This window comes from Coturnix japonica, chromosome 3 (assembly GCF_054131305.1).
Source record: "Coturnix japonica strain WE chromosome 3, WE-NBRP24, whole genome shotgun sequence".
In the NCBI taxonomy this organism is placed as follows: Eukaryota; Metazoa; Chordata; class Aves; order Galliformes; family Phasianidae; genus Coturnix; species Coturnix japonica.
Window position 1 is genome coordinate 16,471,584 of NC_140665.1, and position 22,402 is coordinate 16,493,985.

The window sequence follows — 22,402 nt, forward strand, 5'->3', positions numbered from 1 at the left end:
GGACACGGAGCGGCAACGCCCCGCTCCGCACACCCACAGCGCGCATGCGCGAAACAGCAAACGCCACCCACACACCGCCCGCAAAGGGGGGAGAGCTCCCTTGGCTCGCCTGCCCGTGTGCCGTCCAATCACAGGGCGCGCCGCGCGGTGATTGACGGGCGCCCCGTGCCGGCCGGCCAATGGCGGCGGGCGGTGTGCGAGGGGGGCGGGATTACCTGCCCCAAGGTGTGAGCGTGGGGGGCGGCCTGAGTGAGGGGGAGCGCTAAAATGGGGGGGGGGTAAAAGGGGGTAAAAGGGTGCGGGTGGTCGGGAGGAGGGGACGGGTGTGTGGAGAACACGGGGAGCGGGTGTGAGAATGTGGGGGAATGAGGCCGAGGGGAGGGGACGGAATGGGCTGGAATGGGTGTGATGTGCTGAAATGGGCGGTGACGGGCGGAGGAGGAGGAGGAAGCACGGGGCTTTTTTTTCTCTCTTTGAGCGTTTTTTAATACCTACTTTGGTGCGATCTCAGTCGGCCGCTGCTCATTGGCTGCCGCTGCCGTTCTCGCGGAGGGCGGCGGAAATCCCGCGAGAGTTGCGGCGGGCTGGGGGCGCGGGCTGGGGCGGCCGGCTCTTTCTGTCAGACAAAGGGCGCTGTGCGGAGATACGCTGCCATTGCAGACATGGCGCTGCCTTGTTGGGGTGCTTGTAAGCACGCTGAGCTGCTCACAGAGCGCATTCTGTGTTAAAAAGTAGTAGAGATGGGCGTGTTTTGTCGCAAGATGCTGATTGTGGTGCTCTGAGCTGCCATGGCCGTGCAGTGATGGGCAGCGCCCAGCAGCACAGCGATGTGTGTGTCTGTGGCAGCAGCAAACAAAGCGAGGCTTCATGGCGTGTGTCAGGGCTGAGCCATGAGGCAGCACGGCTTAACCGAGCTTACAGACAGCATAAAGAGCCCGTAATAAAGATATAAGGCATTTACCTTGCTGCTTTCAACCACATGATAGAATCAGAATCATTATGATTGAAAAATACCTTCATGTCCAGCCATCAAACCATCACACCCACTAACTCATGTCCCTCTGTGCCACATCTGTGCCTTTCTTGAACACCTCCATGTTGTTGGGCCGCTGGAGCCTCTGCACAGGACTGCAGCATGTAACATGGGCAGCTGTGCTTTTCGGTTTGAATTGCTGTGGGTGATTTGTCTGTCACTGTTCTGAGTTTGCTCGTAATGATTTGGTTTCACTATGAGAGAGAAAGGTGTAGAAATAAAGTGTCCTGGAGAGGAGGTGAAGGGATGATGTAAGGCCATGAGAACTGGGGCTGTTTTGTGTTGTATACTTATAAGGGAAAATGAATTGAAACTGGGCTGTTGGCTCAGCCTGTTTCACTAGGACTTGGGTTTCTGGGCACACTGCAGTGAGTCGAGAAGGTATGTTAACGAGTTAAAAGAAACTCAACAAGGAGGAGCCTTAGCAAGGACTCACTTGTTTCTGTCTGATGTGAAAGACATGCTTGCTCTGGGAAGGACACATTACTGAGAACCATGATGGCTTTCTGAAAGACTTCACCGAAGACACTATACCAAAAGACAGGCCAGCATAGCCTGGTGAGGCACAACGTTTGGCTGTGGTGCTCTGAAGAAGCCAAGGGGCACTGGCAGCTGCCTGGCTTGTGGTGGGACCTTAGCTCTGTGGGCTCTACCTGCAGTACCAACACGGGCACTGAGCTCTGGCTCTGTACTGGTAGCTGTGTGGCATTCGCTGTTGATGAGTAGCGGTGCGATTTGAGTTTGTTATGGTTTGGGAACCCCTGCTCTGTGGAAATCCTGTGCTGCTTTTCCTGTAGGGGACAGGGAGTTTGTTTTTCCAGTCCTGAGCAGCCCGTTCCTCACAGGCTTTGAACTAAAACTGTCTTCTGGCTGCCTGAACCAAGGAGGAGCTCCCTGTTTTGGTGTGGGTGAGAGGGAATTTTGGTGCTTCTTTTTTACTTCCTCTGATCATCAGCCCTGTCTTTTGATGGAACAGGGACCTGAGAGAATAATGAGGAAGTTGTGCCCTGTATTGGCTTATTGCCACACTGACACCAACCCCCTGTGGCTTGCTGCTCTGCTAATGCCTCTTATAGCCAGCTGCTGTGATGGCGTATGAGTGAGCAAGGCTTCCGTGAGCTGAGACTTTCCCCTTTGGCCCCAGGATGTAAGTGCAATGTGAAGTTATGAAGAGGAAAGAAATGAACACTGCAGATTGCTTACAAATGCACTTTAGAAATTGAGGTTTCTGTAAAAACAAACTTGTGTCTTTCAGGTACTGATGAAGCCTTGTCCTTTTTTCCCCAGCGTTACTGCTATGAATAAGCCAGGCTGAAAGCTGAAGCTGGATGTTCAGACAAGCCACCTCAAAAGGTGAATACCCTTGAGATACCCCTTCCTCTCTTATGGCAAACTGTATTTGCAATTTACCTGAAACCTCCTTCCAAAAAATCCACCTTTCTCCCCACAAGAAAGGCTGAGAAGTTTCAGCAATGCTATTGCTGCTGGTAACTGCCTTCTTTGGCTCCAGTCTAAAACACCTGCATGAGCTGTAGCCATCCACTTTCTGTTGAGTGAAGGACTGCTTCCAACCCTAGCATGATCAATGTAAATGGTCGCCTGTGCATCTACAGGAGTCTAACATGATCAATACTGTCTCCACCTCACTGTCTTGCTAGCATCTGAGATGGTGACTACTTGCTTGCTTTGTATGCCTCAGCTATGTGTACTCCCCCTCCTGTCTCCAAGCTACTGACTCATTTCCTCCTCTGAAACCTTCCTTTTTTAGCCTTTCGCTCTCAAGTATTTGGTGGCTGTTTTGAGCCGCCTGTTCCATGCCTTACTTAGGCAAACCTCTACATGGCAGCCCTGCAAGCCTTTTTCTTTTTGTACCACAGAAATCATTTCTTTTCCCCCCAGTACTTTCAGTTCAGTGAGGCAGTTAAAGCTACTCTTAGGCAATTTGCTTCTTTGCTGTTGGAAATCAGGGAGGCATACAATTGGCAAAGCAGCTGGTGAGCTGAGGCTGCTGCTGCTTATGCTAATGACTGTTGTCTCGCTCTTAGCCCCCTGCTTCCCCATCTGTCTGTCCCCACCTGCTGCCTTTTCATACCTTTTTACCCTGCTCCCCCAGTTCGCCACTCTTCCATCGCGGGGATCATGGAGACTCCTCTTGGGTTGGACAGCCCTCCTGGCAGGCAGGGTCAGGCCCTGCCTTTGTGTGCTCTCAGGCAGCAAAGAAACAGGGTGGTCCCGTTTGTACGAGGTAGGGGCTGTGAGTTCCACTCATGGATGCTGCTATGACCAAATTCACTCTGTCTGCCTGAAATTCAGTAGTCCGTTTTTTTCATAGGGTTTATGGAATATTGGCTCTGTGCTCTTGGCATTGCGAGGCTCAGCAAAGATAATTTTAGACAGGAACAGAAAGTCTCTGTAAACCTTACAGTCAGAGCTCTTTCACTGGCAGAAACAAAGCAGGGAGAAACCCGCTGCAGTGCATTGCTGAAACACTGAGCTTAGTAGATGTGTTGGAATCAAAACGTATGGGGAAATGTTAGGGGAGGAGGTGCTCCTAAAGGTGTTTTCCAGAAGCGCTGCTATGCTCCGTTCCCTTGCTGAGGAGCTGATGATGCACAGCCAGCAGTGTGCAGGAGCCTGGAGTCCAGCCCAAGTCCCTGCCCTGGCCTCTTGGGTGAGGCTAGCAAGCTGTCTTGCCTTTTAGTTTCCCATCTGTGAAGTGCTGGTGTTCCTCTAAGTCAATTGGAGATATAGTGGAGATCAGAGCTGCATGTTGCTTATTTTTACAGTAATTAAAAGGCTGTCACGAGTTGCTACAGATAAATGCCAGAACTTGCATTAATTTTTAATTTGCTCTCAAGTTCCAGAATTGCTGCGTGTTGCAGTCCAACTTAATTGGTTAATTTCCACTGCAGGCTGTGAGCGTTTGGAGCAGAATCTGACCCTGCTTGCTGCTGTGAATCCTGGCCAGTTTTATCAACCTCATCAGAACCAGATCGAGTGCTGGGGTAGGTGTTGAGCTCCTTCGTTACCACCCGGTGGCATTCTGACCACCAGCAGGACAAAGGAGGGAATAAAATGAGAAGGCAGTTTGGGAATACAACAGCCCCGTGTTAATTTAAAAATGCAAGAATGTCACCAAGCTCCTCTCCTACCTGGCCTCTTTATTTCTTCTTTTTCTGTTGTTGCCGACAGAGCACCCCTGTATGATGAGAATGAAACAATTCCTGCCCCCGAATCACTTTAAAGACTAACCACCACTCCTGTCTCATTTAAATAATCAAAGTAGGCAACAAGCAAAACTTAAAATGATGTGTTGGCTTCCCGTGCAGGCATGAACTGCACGTTAAATTCCCCTCTGTCTGAGATGCATGTTAAGCACACTGAGGCCTTGAACTGTTCTTAGGCAGTGGGTAAAGGTTTGAGCAGAATCTCTGGCTGTACTATCGGAATGATTTGCTGTGCTGAGTGTGGTTGTGCTCCTGAGCTTTTGCTGTGACACAGAGCTGTGTTTGTCACCGATTTTATAGAGGGGCAGGGCTCCCAGCCCCAGGCAGGAAATCCACAGTGAGGCTGATGCAGCCTTCGTTGCCATTTATGAGGTAACACCCTAACCTTTAGGCCATTTTTCTGAGTGTGTAAGGTGGTAATACTGTTGAAAGCAGCACGGCTGCAAGAGTTTCTTAGAGAATAAGCACTTGTGGCTTATATGGGCTTTGTTCCAGTGTGGAGGTGGTTGCCGCTGACATCTCTCAGCAATGTCATTAATATATATATATTTTTTTCCTGACTTAATTAACTCCCACTACTCTCACACTGCAACCCAGGAAGAAAGTTGTTGCAGTGGGTTGTCTTCGTGACAGGCTTTGTACTTGGCTGCATCAGAATAATGACAAAACCTCTTGGTGGTGTTTCTTCTGACTTGGGAACTTCAGACTTGTTTGTGTTCCTTGGGGCTGAGGCCGCTTGTGGAACCTGTCTGGGAATGGGGGGGGGGGGGGGGGGGGGGGGCTTGGGGATGGTTAAAAGTTCATTATCAGGAGGGTTTCTGAGGGTATGATGGGGTGGCATGAGAATTAGCCCTACCACACGTATCACCAGTCGTGTGAGGTGCTGCACAGTCATCGACTGGCAAATCCGTGCCCTAATCTGCTTACTATCCTACTGTAAGATAAGAAGAGCATGGGGTAATGAAAAAGGAAGCAACAAGACCATATTAGTCAGCAGGAAGGGTGTTCATCAACAGCAGCCTGAGAGCTGGGAAGGTCTTGGGGGAGGTTTGTAGGGGGTTAATGAAGCTCCCTTCAAAGATAATGTGATAACACTGCATGTGGTTTTTGGAAAGGTTTGTGATGAGGCAGAGGGTGCTGCTCTGGATGCCTACTGCATCCAGATGGTTACTGGAGGCAGGTACACAGAGGCAGTCACTCATTTCCAAAGCCCAGCCCTGACTGCAGGCTGTGCAGCACTGCCAGTGCCTGTGAAGCCCACAAGTTGTGCTTGCTTATTCCATCTGGCTTCTGATACATTGGGTAATGTAAAAAAGGGTGTTACCTTCCTGATGAACCGACCTTGGATGCGTACAGACAGTATTCCTATTGTGAGGAGTGGGAGGACACTGTGGGCACAGACTCTGGGGAAGAAGAGGATCCAGCTGTCCTTCCTCATGTAATGGCAGTCCTTGGGTGGATAGGGAGCTCTGACCATCCCCGAGCTCTCTTTCTCTGTGTTGTGGGCATGGTTGGCCTGCAGGATGTGGTCTCTGTGTAGGTCAAGAATGGGGTCGCGACTGGCTTGGTAGCAATTCTGCCAGCCAGCTGTGCTGCTGGTTGGGCCGTGGTGAGCTGTGTCATCCTGCTGTGGCTGGCTGTGGGACAGCCTCCATTGGCAGACAGGGTCTGTGAGTGGTTCCACTCACAGACCTTTCCCAGCCCACTCTTAGGTCTATTCTGATTTCACAGTGGAGGCCTGTGTTTGCCGTGTTGGCTGGAGGAGGGCCACTGGTCTGATGAGGTGGCCAGCTGAGTGATGCCACATTTCCAGCCTTCATCAGCCAGCCATGAGCATTGCCAGAGAGGCAGCTCAGTGCTCAGGCAGGTGGTCACGGCTGCCATACGTGGAAGCTGCAGATGCGTGGTCACAGCTGCAGTGCCAGAGAAGGCCAGGAAGCACAGGCAGCCTGTCGGTGCTGTGTGGGCTCTTTGGCCTGCTGGAGCAGCTTCTCCCTCTGGCAGGCTCCCATGCCATCCGTCCCTAGGATTCGTTAAGGACTGAATATAACCAAAACCCAATCCTTGGACCGTGCTCCCCCATCTCCGAAGTCTTTCTTCCAACACACGGCACTTTCATGGAGCTCAGACTGGTGCTGCTGAGCTTAGCTGTGCCTCTAGCTGGGTTCTCCAGCTCTCATCCCTGGATTCAAATCCAGCTTAGCCTGTTTGAGGTACAGAGGGTCCCAGACCACCTCAGACCGCCTGCTGGGCAGGCAAAGTGCAGCTGGGGTTCATCTCCCACTGCAGTTTGCAGGACAGCGCCCACCAAGCACAGGTGGAACAGAGCAGAAGGTGCAGGCCAGCCGTGAAGGCAGGGCACCATCTTGTGGCATGAATGTATTTTCTCTTCACATCTGTAGGAGAGCAGTGCTGACTTTCTTAGCCAGATAAGTGAGGTAAGTTTTTGCAGCTGGGCTTCTTTTCTGTGGCCTTAACTCCCCCGTGGCTTTTCCTGCATGCATAATGTGCTTGTTTCTCCAGCTGCTGGGATCACCTCTTCCAGAGAGGCTTAAGCTAGCAGACTTGGCGAGCTCTAGGTGGATTCTGACACAGTTTCTTAGAGTGGGAAGAAGCATTATGGGGCTGCAGAGGGAATTCTCCAAGGACAAGTTCTGCTAGGGTTAGGGATGTGGTAGCTCTGCTTCCATCAGAGCTGCTTGAGGTCTCATCAGAGGTCCATCCGACCTAGTGTCCCTAGAGAAGGATGGATGAATGCAATGAGCCAGCAGCAGATCTGCTCAGCAGTCTTCAGCTTCCAAATGTGCAGAGTAGAAACATCCTGACTTTGACATAGTCCCTCTGTTTGAATAACTTTTCAGGGATCTCATCCATACTGGGTTAGATTAATCACTATTTGAACTTTGGAAGACTCTGAGCATTCATGACACCTTGCAGAGGGGCAGCTGATCCTGGGCCAGGAGGTGGGTACTGTTCATCTGCATGCTGGGCCTTATGTAACTGCTGTCGTTCTTTGCCAGGTCCTTTGGAGAGCCACGAAGTAATGACAGTTTAAGCTATTTCTCATACAGATTGTCTTGTTTGTTGACTGGGTCTTGTGGGTCCTGTAATACCTGGATGGAGATGACTGGAGCATTTTTGCCCTCAGCTGACAGGTTAGAGAGCAGATTGATTTCACCCCCTTCCTTTTCACTTTGCCCTTGCCTTCCCATGAGACATTCCATCAGCCTCCCTGCTTTCTCGCACTGCTAATGTGTGGAGAAAGCATGGTGAGGAGCAGGCTATAAGCTAGGAGTTGTGTCAGGCTCTGAAATAGGCAGCCCTGCAGATAAAAGCATATTGTTCTGTGTTTAGTTAAGCTGTTCTCTGCGGAGACATGCTTTGGTTGGAGTTCCTTTAGGAGAGGGCAGCACAGGACTGTTTTTCTGCTGTGCTCACATGCCTTTCCACATGGGTAAGGAAAAGCAGTGGGGCATCCATCTTTGCAAGTTCACATGTTGCCACCAGAGAGCTCCCATCCTTCACACCAGTCCAGGGGTGAGGAAATGTTGATCAACATGGGAATACAGCCTCCACCACAAACCTGCACTCATAGTAAGGGCTTCTATAAACAGTGTTATCACATGAAGGAGTTTTTGATTGATACTAATTAGACTTTGTAATCACACGTGATAACACTTCCTGTTTGATTACTAGGTTAAATCACCAGTAAAATCTATTTCTGCCCTTTATGACCTGCTCTCCTCCCTGCCAGCCCTTTGCTCCCATCCCCGCTTATATCTGGCTCTTTCACATGTACATCGCCCCCTACCACCACCATTTCTGCTTTGCTGAGAAGTCTTTCACACCTGGAGGAAAAAATGTTAACTGGTTTATTTCAGTGAACAGCTTATATGTGAAACTGATAACTGAAAGCTTTTCCTGTCTGAGCAACCTGAATGTTACAGTGTAAACACTGTCAATGACTGTAAACACTGGGAAATGACTGTGTTCCTTTCCCCGAGGGGTGATGTGATGTCTTGCCTTCATTCCGCACTTAGAAAAAGCCTTTACCACTAAAGCCTCAGACCACTGGGTGTTAACTGTGCATTTGGTTGTAGCTGTGGCCAAGATGGGATTCTGTTCAAAATCCCTGTTCTTTCCTGGAGAAGATGATGTGGAACCATCAAGCTCCCTGCTTCCTGGTGCCACAGCTCAGTCTGGTGGGAGTTTTTGTAGCTATTGATGCTCTCAAAAGAGTCTGGTGGAGACCTAGGGTTGTTTTCCACTGCTCATCTTGCTTCTTGCTCGGAGTCCCACATCTGGTCTTGGGAGGTGGGCTGCAATGGCCTGCAGCCACAAGGGGAAAACAGGGACAGCAGTTGAAGAGAAAGGCTTTTGTTAAATCAAAAAGCATGATCTTCAAGGGAAATATACAGGGAGATGGAAGGTTGCTTAGTTTAAGGAAGGGAGGACTCAGGCGTTTATAGCAATCTCAAAACATATCTGAGGTCAGCTGAGAAGAAGTAGTGTGTTGTTTGTGTTCATGCTAGCTGAAAGCAAGATGTATACAAAAAGAGATGTGTGGGATTATAAAGATGTTTCCACAGGTAGAAAACAAGTGCACTAGATTATCTGAGAAAGAACTGAATGCTCTTTCTTGGAGGTTCTTAAAGGGCAGCATCCATCAAGAAGGGTGTAACTTCTGTGTTCTCTGTCAGGGCAGGGGACATCTGCAGCAAAAGCTTCTGTGGTCCAGGAAGAGGGTGGAGGAGAGAAAAGGCCCCCAGTGACCTGCCAGGCAAGTCCCCTCTTTTGGGCTCATGATTAATTTGCAATGGCTGTGCACAGTGTCTGCTGGAAGTGGTAACGTAGTGCTGGGGAAGTGGAGGGGGAGGTCCCTCAAAATCCCATTGCTTACTAGAACAGCTTACCCCAGGAATCCAAGGAAAAAGCTTTGGTACTTACGATCCCAGTGTGCGTTCCTTCTGGAGCTAACAGTCCAGAAACATAATCCCAACCTGGGGAGACAGGCCCATTTGGCAACATTATCACCTCTCTGCTCAGTTCCAGCTGCTCTGGGGAGGAGCAGCATGTAAAGCAGATGGCCCTAAGCTATCCCAGTAACAGTCCTAAGTACTGCTTGGTCATGTACATCTGTGTTTGCAATGAGAGAGGACAGCAGCTCCAGCAGTTTATGGGAGACCCTGGAATGGGTACGTTCTTGGGAATGCAGGGCTGGGCAGAATTGCTAAGGCAAGGTGCTCTTTGTCCCACTGACCTCCTTGCTCTGGGTGCAGCACCCGATTCTCACCAGTATGCTGGGATTTTACATGGGGTTTGAATTATGCTGGTGCCTCATGAAGGGTCCAGAGCAGCATAAAAGATCATTAGCATAGATGAGAATTGTTTTTAATGCTGCAGCAGTTGTTAGCTAAACAAGTTCCACATTAAGCCAAAATAGGTTGCATTTTTGTGAAGCATTGTTGTTATTCAGATTTTCCCTAGAAACCTATCCCTAAAGAACACATCCCTTCAGAGATCACCAGAACAGAGTCTTAGCTTGGAGGAATCCTACTGCTGCAACAAAGCTGCAATGTAACTGCATCAGAGCACCAAAGCCCTGGGGAGACAGGCAGCCTGGAAGCAATTCTACTCCAAAAGGTAGTTCCAAAGAGTGGAGCATCTGCAGCTGGTGAGGGTCTGGGGAAATGTTTCAAAGATTAGAGTGCATTTGGGGTCATACCTATCACAAGATCAGCATATGCCGCCATGCAATCAGGTGTGAATATTCACATGCAAAGAAAAGAGCCAGGGCTCTTCTAGAGGGGGAGAACTTGCTTCATCATTTATTTACAGGCTTCAACACAGTTGCACACACAGTTGCATTTTCCTGAGGCTTAGATATTTCATGTACTTGCCAGAACAAACACAGCCCAGGACTCTTCTAAGCAATTGATGAAATCATTAAGGGACTCCATGTCTACTTGTGATTTTCCACTTGCTTGAGCCGACTTTGAGATGTGAGCATAAAATCTGGCACTTGGAGGCACCTTGTGGATTTGTGATGGTCTTGGGAGCGCTGCTGCTCCATAAAACAATGTCTTGTTTGCATCCAAGCACAGATGTTGTTTGTCTGTCCGTGACAGGTGTAGTATCGCTGATATTTCCTTGTTGAACCATCCAAGACATGCTTTGATGGAAGTTCTTTAAAGAAGCTGCAAATAGTTCATTTCAGTACACTGCTTCGGTAAACACTGCAGTAAACTCTTTGGCAGAGAGAATGAATTATAAAAATAAGAGTTATGTGTGGAAGGGAAATGGACAGCATTTTTTATGGTGTATTGTTACTAAGCGTTATGGTTGTGTCAGCAGTCTTGAGATGTTTTATATATCTTTTCTTGGATTCCCCGCTGCTGGAAGGAAGGTATTATGTAAGAATCTCCATTTTCTGATTAAAAAAAAAAAGAAGTAAATTTCTAATCCTCCTGGTTGCTTAGAAAAACATGAAAACATGAGCGGAGTGTTCCAGATAGGATGTCGAAATCGAACCCAAACACAACGGAAAACTTGGTTCACAGCTTTAAAATCTAGACAGCAAATAAACAACCTTAGACTGGTTTAGTCCGTCATTTGGAGATGTATCAATATCTCACTTTTTGGTTCTCACTGCTGGAATGAGGGCACATGGTTTCAGAATCAGTTTAGCTTCTCTTTAGTCAGGCCTTACTGATTTTCATCAGAAGTCATCATTTCTGTGAAATATTTAGTTAGAATACCTCTTTTTCAACTGCATTTTAGCATCACTTCCATCTCACGTTGCCTCCTGTTGCGCTTCATTCACCTTCTGGGTTAAGAATTTCATTCTGAATCTCTTTTGGTTCACTCTTCTTTCCCCCTTGGTTTTAATGTTTCTGCCTGAGTACTTCAGTTTGGTTAGGTTTTGACGTAGACCTTGGCTTTGGTGTTTTCTCCCTTTCCTCATTTTAGCTTCTTCATCTGATCTGTTGTTTCCCAGCTTCTTTTTTACATCTGGTGCTGGAAAATTCCACTTTGGGTAGGCAATGGTGCACCTGGAGATCTGCCTTGCATCAGCTGAGCGCACATAGTTTCCGAGTGGCTCAGCACAGTTACCCAAAGTCACATTTGAGTTCATCATCTCGTGACTGGAGAAGTTGTTGTTGTCTAGTTCTGTTTTTCTGAGGATATAGCTGAATTTTTGGTGAAAGACATGCATAATGTATGAATTTTGGGGGGATGGAATTTGTGTTCTCCAAGCAGACCTGAGGGCCTGTAGGGGGCCGTACTGCCAATGAAACTGTTGGATGGTGTGAAAGAAGTTGAAGGATGAAAGGCAAGGAGATCCTTCTCTCTTCTATCCCCTACTTGTACGACATGGGAATGATGATTTTACGTTGTTACCTGTGTTGCAGTCTGTAGTCTGGGTTTTTTTGCACACCGTTCCTGAAGCTAAAAGGCTGATTCAAACTGAGGTGCCAGCTTAGCCCAGACAGTGGTGCTTTCTGAAATGTGGAAGATGAAGGTCTAAACACATTTGTTGCAGGCTTATGATGTTGTGCCTGGGAGCTGACTGTATTGGGCACAGCCCTATCTGAAGCACCTAATCAGAGTGTAGTCCTTCCAGCATGGATGTTTCGAGCCCCAGCCACTCTAGCAGCTAGTGATAAGAACAGAAGCTCTGTTGTGTCCCAGGGCTTTGTCCTGCCCAGCATCCTGCAAAAGAGATCAAGTTTCTGACCATCCTGACTGACTCCTAAATTCATGTGGTGATCTGTATCCCCCTTCTGCAGAAAGAAAAGGTCTGCAGAGCTTGTTGGAGTCCTAAGAATCAATAGTGGAGTGAGTACGACCTACTCAGAAAACTTGTGGTGGGAGCATACACTTGGGAGGTCTTGGCTCTGGGAAGGTGAGGAACCAGCATGTAGTGCTGTCCAAGGCCAACAGCCCATCTAAAGAAAATCCTGAGGTATATATGATTGCTATGAGTGCAGGAAAAAAAGAAAGGGAAGATTATGTGAAGTTTGTGTATCTCCACATATCCCAGCTGTGTATGAAATAGTTTCTTTGGAGTCAATGCAACCACTGGCTCCTGTCCAGAGTCTGCTGTCCTGCTCTAGGAATGTCTACTTTGGAACAAATATAGTTTCTCTCCCAGGACCAGGGGTGGTAGGTGGCGCTTCCAGCCAGTACTGAACTCTACAACAACCCTTGCTGATCGCTTCTAGCATCTGCAGGCAGCCATGCTTTAGGATCCTGGGGGGATGTGATGTCACCAGACTTTCTGCCACTTCTGCCACTACCTTCCTGCAGCTCTCAGTTGAGATTGCCTGGCTCAGACAAACACAGGGTAAGGTAGAGGGCAACACGGCCAACTGCTGGGCTGCCATGCTGGAGAGAAAAAGAAAGCATCTTCTACTTGAAGTTTAGAAATAGGTCAGTAATGATTCTTTTCAGCTTTTCCAAAGCTAAGCTCTCAGACCTTTCCATGTCATGATAAATACCATACTTGGGTTCCTATTCAGTGAGAAGCATTTATAAAAGAAGCATTTATTTGTGTCTATCTATACATAAACACTGTTGTCTGGCCACCTGAAAGATGGTGCTGATGTTGCATGTCTTTAACTGCATACACAAGACATCCATGGGCAAAATGATGATTTTAGACCTGGACCTTAAACTTTTAAAGATGAGACAAATGTACTACTTTTGGCATAATTTTCCTTTTCCATATGTCTTTTATTACTTTGATAAGGTTGGATATCCTCAGTTTAAGATTTGGAGCTCCAAAAATCATGTATGAGATAGAAACAAATGTCTTCAGCCGCTTGGTAGAAATTATTTATCAGAGTCCTTGTCTTCAGAGCTGTAGACCTGTGGCTGTCCAGGACCTTGAGGCCATATAGATGGTTAGCAATCAATCTTTTCTGTTTAGGTCCTTCTCAGTTTAACCTCAAAAGGCCCTGTATGCACTGGGTAGTATAAATACGTGAGTCAAGGGCCAACATTAAACAACATATAGGACAAACTGCCAGCAGGTTTGGGCAGGGGTAGCTTTACTCCCATTTTAAGCCAACAGAGATAATTGCTTTCTAGGTTTACCAGCCGTTGAACAAGACGCTGAGGAACCTGATTGGACTGGATCTTCTTTGGTCAAGGAGCTGGACTTGATGACCTCTAGAAATCTCTTTGAAAACCTGTATTATCCTGTGATAAATTCATTAGCATTATATTGTCTTATATATATCCCAGTTTTTATTATTTTTTTCCACAGGCATTTGGTGGAGATGGAAACAAATGCTACATACTGCCAGCAAGTGAGGCCATGGAAGTCCCTAAGGTAGGCTGAGCTATCCCAGCCCTGCCAGCATCTGCCTCACAAACAAGTAAGAGTGGAATGGCTGTGAGGAAAGGAGTGGAGAGAGGCATTCCTTTGAGCCACACCTCAAGTCATGCCTCATAGTGTGGACTCACTTATCTGTGTTTGCCAGCCTTTAGTAAGTGCTGTGCATGCACGTTACAGAGGTAACTGCTGGGTGGCAAATAGTGATTAGAAAAACTTAAGAAGGCAGTAAGAGACATAGAGAGCTAGAGGTGGCATGGCCAAACTATGAAGGTACTGTGGAACTTCTGGTCTCCAGAGCAACTTGCAACTCACTCAGTAAAACACTCATTTCTGAACTGCTGCTTAAAATTCCTAGGCAAGGACTCAATAGATAGCACAGCTAGAGTGGGGCTGGTGGGACTTGGAGAGGTTGATGGAGCGAGATGTACCTTCAGTAGCAGAACAACTGAAATATCCCAGTTTTTGTTATTTTTTTTCCACAGGCTGTCTCAGCTTCTCCTCAGTTTCCTCTGTGTGTGGCAGTTTGGTCATCAGAGCCCTTATCTATGAGCTGTCATGTGTTCTGAAAGTAGTTTCTCATAGATTCATTTCTTTCTGCGCTCACTTCTTCCTTCTCTCTGCCTAGCTGGGGGTTGTTGCAAGGTGCGTGTCTCTCAGTGCTTTATAGATTCTACAATAAATTCTTCCATTTCATTTTTCCTTCTTCAGATTCCCATCAAGACAATTGGTGTGGCTGGTGAACGGGGCAGTTATTCAGATTTTGGAGGCCCTGGGGTTCCAGCAGCTGAGGTGCTGTGTAGATGTTGTCTCTGTCTTTTCTGTCTAATGTTAAGAGGTTTGCAGCCTGCCTTTTCCCTCCTACAGCAGACTAGTCTTCATAACAGAAAAGAGGAGGCTGTTTTAGTTTCTCTTGTAAGTCTGGAAACTGATTCTGGAACCATAACAAGTGTCTTCATCTGCCACTGGGGAGAGGATGTCTTAGTCTTGCTTAAAGTTGGAACTGCTCACTTTCCTTCTCCTGTAAGCAAAAGGGTAAATAATAATTTCTGAAACAGACTTCAAGGTGACCTTGAAATGTTGGACCCTTTTATGGTCCAAATCTTTTAGGGTGGAAGAGGAGAGCCTGCATTCCTGACCATATTAAAGTGGACATTAATTATGTGTGAAGGTGGATTAGTGTATGGCATGCTATGAGTTGTTAATGCTAATCAATCAGAATTAGAAGTAATATGCCCTTTTCCTTCATTAGCAATGGCTTACTGGAGGGACTTTCTCCCTATGAAAGAAGGGAAATATGCTGAGGGCAGAAAGAAAGAAATACTAATGGAAATAATAATGGAATTAAATGAGTGGTATTGGGGCTTATTTCTGATCTCTCTCTCCTGAGTCTGGGTTGTGGTTCAAAAATCATTTGCAGCGTTCAGTTCCTTTCTGTGTTCTCGAGTACCAACCTTGCTTGTGCTGGTTTTGCAAGCAATGAGTTGCACTAGAATTTCAATACATAAGAATGTTGATGGTTCCCTGAATTCGTGATTTTCTTGTTGAGAGAAGTTCTAATCTTCAATAAATGTTCAGAAGGATCACACAGGACAGGTCCTCCTCACTCAGTGCCAGCTGACTTCAGCCCAGTGAACTCCAGTTGGTTTGTGGCTTCTAGATACTGAAATCATCACCTGTCTTCAAATGCTGTACTGCAGAGAAGAAGCAACTTCTAGCACTCAGAGAGCTTCAAATTGCTGTGTTACATGAATAGCTAGAGCTAGGGAGAGAGAGGCAATGGCAAGCAGCAGGAAGGCAGAGCTTTAATGCACTCATTACCTACTCAGCTTTTTTTTTTCCCCTTATCAAAGCAAAGCAACATTTTGTTCTGGAATTAGAAGGAAATCAGGGAGTTGGCTTTGGGAGTAGTTTCAATGACTACTTTTCAAGGAGAAGTGATTTTTTTTCTCCATGGAGCCAACAGCGTGTGAGGGGACATATCCTCATATTTGGAAGTTATGAAGTGCTCTAAGGAGTTAAGTCCCGTTTCTGCTGTTGGCATTAGAGAAAGCATCGCCCCACATGGCAGACTGATGTTATTTGGCTGCCTGGGTTTTCATACCCAAAGGTGGAGCGCTGGAATGTAGTGCCTGCAGGCTTCTTGCTGTGTACAGACTGTGCTCAGCACAGAGGGACTCCTGGGTGTGGAGCACTGCTTGATGCTGAAGTGGCTGTGGCAGGCTTGTAATGACTGCCTCGAGGCATACTCAGCCACTCTCTATTTTTGTAGAGAAGTGCAGCCATGGTAAATAAGGACTCGTTATAGGGTGATTTTATAGTAGCTGTAGGTCTGTTTGGTTGGAGTCCTGAAGTTTAGTGGCCAGAATGGACTAATGTAATAGTTTGACCTGACACAAAATGATTCAGGGTATCTGGAAAGAAGATATCAAGTATCATTGAAGTTAACTAATTCCTCATCTTGCTGCCTCGCTTCTTTTTATTCTGTCCCTCCTGCTAGTGGAGTTCCCTGGCATTTGAAAAGAGGAAGGGTTGGAGTCACAGTGTTGGTGTTCCCATACGAGGCTACTTGTCTGACCAGGAAGTAGCTGTTCAAACATCTGCGTGGCAGTTCGGTTTGTTAGTTCGTGGGGATTTTGATTACTTCAAGAGATTTCACACTAATTTGTACATTTTGTTTAAGCTTCAGCCTCTGAAGTGATATGAATATTTGCAGATCCTGTCAGTTGTTATACTGCATTTGTTTCTGGCTGCCGGTTTTGCCGAGGAAAACTTAAGAATTTAACCACGATTTATGACTGATATGTTTTAAGGAAAATAACTTTTAAAAAAACAGATAAATCAAAGCATTTAGATTGTGTTGCCTTTAAAGCTTGAGGTATTTCAGAAGTAATCACTTAACGCTGGGAAGCACAATCACTCTCTTTTCAGCATCTGAGCCTTGCTATCTTGTTGCTAAGTGACAGGAAAAACTTTGGTACCATTTGCATGCTCTGGTTTCCGTCCTGAGTGGCTCGCAGAGATTAGAGCTGTGAAAGTTGGCTTTCCAGCCCTATAGAAACCAGCGCAGGGCTGGGCTACATGAAATTCTCATTAGATAAATGCAGATAGTGGCTCTGGAACAGAAGTGGCTAGATTACTTCCAAGCAACTGCAATACTGGTGATTATTTTGGGAAGTGCAGCCAAGATCTTAAACTCTGTGCCCAATGAATAACTCTACGTGCAAGTTAGAAACTGCTAAAGCTGAGAGCAATTGACAAAATCTTCCATGCTTAAATATAGTCTTTAAAAAAGAAAAAGGCCCTGTATTTATTTCCATATTATTTAAGCAAACTTGGGAATGTGACCTGTAGCAGCATTACCCATTGATGTGTGCCATTAAGAAATGCATTTTTGGAGTGGTAAAGAATGAAGAAAATGTTACCTAATTTAGTATTGAATGCTTGTGAAAGACTTAATAGCCAAAAAACCAGCAGTGTGCCACAGATGATGCGGGAGACCTGTGGTGGGTCTCTGCATGTTTCCTCACAAAGCTATTGCAAAGCCCCTTAATTCTGAGCTTAATTATTTCAGTGGCAGGCATTTGCTGAGCAAACAACTGTGACTGTGTCAAGTCTGTGCACTGAGGTTTGTGAGAAGGCCGAAGTGTCTAACCAGGCTGGAACTGGGCTCTGCTAGTTGTGGCTGAGCTGTTCTGATTTTAAGTAAGACCTGATCAAAGCAGCTTTTCCTACAGAACACAGCCCTGCAGCTTCTACTGCCCATAAGCAGTACAGGATCATCTTCCTCTACAGGGATAGGATGAGTTTTCTGGGCACTCAACCCCCTCAGTGACTTGCAATGAAATTAAAGCTTCCTTCTCCCTGCCCTGCTGTCGTGTTCATTAAAACCTAATCAGTATTCAGCTTGCAAACTGAGAAGGGATATGTTCAAGCAGTTTATTTTTTCCCAATCAAACAAATCCTTCTAAGCTAACCAGCCAATGTGTTAGGACCCTTCTTTAGTAGCACGTGTTATGCATATTGCTGAGCAGAAGTTGCACGTGGTTTGGTTTGTGAGCAGCTTCACAGACCATTGTAGACATCCGAGGTGCTGAGAACAGTCCCGTGTTATTCCCCATTCCCTTGTAGAGTTCCTCTTCAAATCGTGCTGTTGGCATCTTGTGGCTGTGTCATAGGCTGCTGACATGCAGTGATGTGGCTTTCTCTCTCCTTCTTGGATGACTGAGTGAACCAGTGGCCATCTCATGCGAAGCAGCCTAACTCACAGATAACCAGCATCTTTCATGAGTAAAAGCCTTACCCTGAATGTGAGTCTTTGCTTATGTGCCTGGGCTTACTGAAACCTGAGGGATTGCTGAATGCATGTGTGTAGAGCAGCGTACGTACAGCTGATTGATGGGGTGAGTTTTGGGGTTGTTAGCAGTCTCACTTCCCTCTCTAGGGAAAATCTCTGTGGCCAAGTGTCTCTGTGTGGTGTGGGTGACTGTCTTGTTCAGTTGGCAAGCTGCCTTGACTTCCTAGAAATTTCTCTCTTGCTATTGTTAAAACATTCTATGCATCCCTCCCCCTTCCCAATGTTTCAGATCCAACAAGCACAATGTAGAAGGGAGCTTAAGTCCTTTCTAATGAGTAGCAGCCAGGCATTATGCTGGCAAGCCAGCCCCTTGAGAACAGCCTGTTCTCTGCTCTCAGATGTTTCTTTCAATGACCAGTTTTGCTTCACTATACCAATAAGGAAGCCTAACCTAAGCACAATTTACTGCTCTGAAATGCTGAGTGAACAGAAATTGTAACTGGTTTAAACCTAGTGCAGCATCTAAACCTCCAAAAAAAGAAAAAGAAGCCCTGAACACTGCCTGGTCTATGGCTCCCAGCTGGTTGGCTCTGCTGGAAAGGAACATGGTGAAGGAGCTTGTGCCAACCTACACAAAAGTTAGGTTCGGGATTGCCCTCTAATTGTGGTTTTGTGCAAGCAATAGGGCGTTGTAGTCTTGCTCCCCACAAAGGACCTTCATCAGAAATGCACCTATGCGTATTTAAGAAGTGATGTCATGCCTGTTGAATCCCCACGTTTGTTGTATGTCCTAAAGCCCTTGGGCATAGCAGCAGTGATGCTATGAGTGTTTTCAAGGAAGGATAGGTGTGGTTCAATTTGTACAGAGGACGGAGATGTTTTGGCTCTCCTCTCCTGGGGAGCCTGGCAGAGCTCTGCACAGCCACCACGCTGATGCAGAGGAAATTTTCCTCTGTTGCATCCCTGGGACCTGTGAAGCCCTAGAGCACAAGCTGTGGTCTTTGCAGGCTTCTTTGCTGCGTGTTGTTCCTTTGTTGTGTGCAGACTTTAGCCAACATGAATAAATACTCTTTTTTTTTATCATCTGGCTTCTCCACTAAGCAAACTTGTATTGAAACATCCAACTATATCACTTCAACATGAAAGTCTGCTGCTGGAAGAGATGAGAGTGGGCAGCACAATGTACCCCAGCAAGGTGCTGGAGGGCCAGCTTCAGTGCAGCATGCAAACATACTTAATTTTAGGCTTATTTCTAGCTTTGTGAAGTCACTGGTTCTCTTCAGAGGCTTAACTCAAACGTGTTCTTTATACTTTTGGTTGGATTGGGGAGAACTCATTTTCTTGGTAAGCTCTGAACCAAATGATTCCTAGGGAAGGAAAGATTATCCACTGTGAACTACTTATTAGAAATCTAAAGCAGGAATGCTATTTCTCCTGCAGGCTCAGGTGAACAAATAGAGAAGAATAGAGAATGGCTGAATTATTTTCAGCAGATATAAATGAATGCAGTGGCCAAAGACGTTTGGCTGCACAAAATCCCTGATAATTTTGGATAGCTGTGCCAGCATTTATGTTTCTCAGAATGAAGAAGAATGCTGGCGTGGGTTTTTTAATGTATTTTGCTAGCATCCCTAACACACCAGGACTGCACTTTAGTTAGCATTCACTACCACAAGTGTGGCTTCACTGTCTCTTTAGCACGATGTGACAATAATGATTGCTTGGAGTTACTTTAAATGCAGCTTTTCTGTTGGCAATCACTTTATTTACTGCTTGGCTGTAAAACAATGATGCACTTCCTTGTGGACAGATTAACATCAGTAATTACTAAAGCAGATGTTTGTGAGCAAATACCCATTTCTTAGAGGCAGATTATCTTCTGCATTGGCATATGGGAAAGGGATTCAAATCATGCAGTGCTGTTACCCTCAAATGATGTGAGCAGCAGAGAAGTGGGCAGCTCCCCTACCTTGCCTCCATCTCCTAGGACTCACTCTCTGAAGGGTGATTAAGCATAGGACAGAGCCAATTGTTGACCTTACTGAGATCGGTCCTGCTTGCTGTTTAGCATTTAATTCTTCAAAGTGGCTGCCAGTGAATGAACAGGGCTTTGTGCTACATGGACTTGCTCCTTTCTTTTTAGTTTGAATTAGCTTGCTGGTTTATTGTTTTGGTGGTTTTATTTTTCCTTGCTATTCATGAGAAATGTAGGGCTGTGCTTTTGATTGAATTGAACACCTAGGCCTACGTTTTCTAGCGAGTCTATTCCCACTGAATTGCCTGAAAGACTTATCTGGCACAAAATGCTTGGCTTATTAGAAGTAGACAATAGTTAGATCTTTCCTGGCTATTGTGCAAAGAATGCATGGTTGTGCCTTGGAGGAATGACTCTCAGCTGGTAGAAAATGGCAGCTTCAGTCTTTTCTGAGCCAGTTGTACTATGAGGACTGAAAGATATTCAGATGTTTTTGAAGCCTGTCCTGGCACATGGTATTTACCAGCTGAAGTCTACTCAGCCTTGTGGTCTATACAGAAAAGCCACCCTTGGCTGTCTGTGGTGAGAACTTGGCAGTACATGAAGGAGTGTAGAAGCAGGAAAGATGTGCCCATGGTTCTGGCTCCTTTGGGGCTTCAGGTCAGCTGCCTAGATTTCAGAGATGACCTTTGGAAGCCGAGAGAGAATAAAGGTCCATGATTTTCCTTGTGTGGAAAATTCCCTCCATTAGTACCTGAAAAAAAAGAATGCAAGGGCAGGGTGTGGACAGAGGTGGCTGTGGTCTCTGAGGAAGGGAGAAGCTCTTTGCTTTTCCCAGCATCACTGAATATTAGTTGGTGTGCCAGAGGTGTGGATGGACTCATCTCCATGAGCACAAGACTCTTCAACAGCAGTGGCTTTGTGTTTGGCACTGAATCACTCTCAGCCCTGTCTCATAAATTGCTGACCATCTTGCACAAGAGGATTTCAGTTTCTAAAAGCTCTCCTTTTACAAAACATCTCCCTTCCATCCCCTCGTGTGGGTTACTAAGCACAGGAGGAGAGGGGGAACCATGTCAGCACCCCCCCCATTGCTGCTCAGGGTCCACTGAGTGGGATCCAAATGCCTGGCCCCAGCATAGGCTTGACCTGCACTTTTTTTGCTGATCCTCTGGTTATGAGAAATTTAAACCAGATGTTCAGCATTCTATCATGCTTTTCTTATTGTTCCTGCCTCTATCACAGTAATTACTCTCTATTGAGGGTCGTTCAGAGTTCAGTTTTGTTGAGAAACTGTTATTTTTGATTACAGGATTGGCTGCTTTTCCAAATGTCCTCGTCTAATTGTACTTTGAAAGACATGTCACCGTATCCCAGAGCTCTCCGTTAGCTACTGAAGAGAGGAGTTGTTAACAGCAATGACAAGAAAGCCTGCTGACTTAAAAAGCTTACCAATCCTGATTGGAACTGAAACATGGATGAAAATACATCAGATATTGCACAAATGATGTTGAACCAACTGTGTGGTCTGACACAAGAAGACACTGAAGCTATGTTTCTGATTATGGTAATAGTGATAGCATGCTGCATCACAGACTTTTCCAGTATTATGTCAGGAGTCTGACACTGCTTGGTATATTACCTAAATCCTTGGGTCATCTGATTATTTGAGGATTTCTATTTTGTTTATTAAAAGAAGAAGCTTGTGAGACAGACGATTAGTTGTACCTGTCAGAAACAAAAGGAGTTTTATTTCATGAACCAGGTCCCCTTTATTAACCTACTGTAAAGCATCATCCTTTGCATCAAAGAGGGACTCTGGCAGCCACTACTTTGCAGAACAAATAGTGGTACATCTGTTAGGAAGGGCAAAGAGAAATTCTGGCAAAACAGAAACATGTTCTGACACTGCTGGCCAAAGACCAGCTCTCCTTCCTGCAGTTATATATCTTTGACTGAGTATAGTATCCATATCCAAGGAAGAGGACAACAATGTTGATCAACACTGTGGCCTGTCTGGGGGTGAAATGGTCACCCTCAGTGTTGAACATCCTCCATTGTGTGTGGATGATTACCTGCCTAAGGAGAACAACAAGCCTTTCCCTCACAAAAGGTGTCACCATCCCTCTACATAACCGATGCACGCCTCCTCTGCTTCCTCAGTCTTTTCTCTTGGAGTGGCTTTGTGGGATCAGGTATTCATTGGGCCAATGACAGATTGACATCTGAGAAGAAACTGGAATTGTAGGTGAGTGCTGGAGGGCCAGCTGAACACAGCAGACTCCCCCTGACCATTAGGAAATCCCCACATGCTGTCTGGGTGCCACTGCACTGTCACAGGCTACCCTGTAAAGTTGTGGAGGCTCCTATTCTGAGTTCTTCAAAAGCTGCCTGGACATAGTCCTAGGTAAGCAGCTCTGCAATGAAGTGTGTGCTGCTATGATTCAGAATGACGCAGGCCAATGATGGCTTGCTTTATCTTAACTCCAATGAGGTGACTTGTTTGCCTGTACTGTAGGCAAAGCATTGA

The 22,402-nt window shown here is 46.3% G+C and overlaps 1 long non-coding RNA gene across 5 annotated transcripts; it reads left to right on the forward strand.

Moving 5' to 3' along the window:
* Positions 1-86: 86 nt before the first annotated feature.
* On the forward strand, positions 87-21,585 carry LOC116653173 (uncharacterized). Of its 5 annotated transcripts, none has more exons than XR_004306626.2 (6): positions 87-225; positions 2,321-2,386; positions 3,946-4,038; positions 13,532-13,597; positions 14,312-14,392; positions 21,185-21,585. It is a non-coding gene; the product is annotated as an uncharacterized LOC116653173 (long non-coding RNA). The 5 variants fall into 5 exon arrangements; XR_014944503.1 differs by lacking the exon at positions 87-225 and adding an exon at positions 262-1,591; XR_014944505.1 differs by lacking the exon at positions 14,312-14,392.
* The last annotated feature ends 817 nt before the right edge of the window (positions 21,586-22,402 follow it).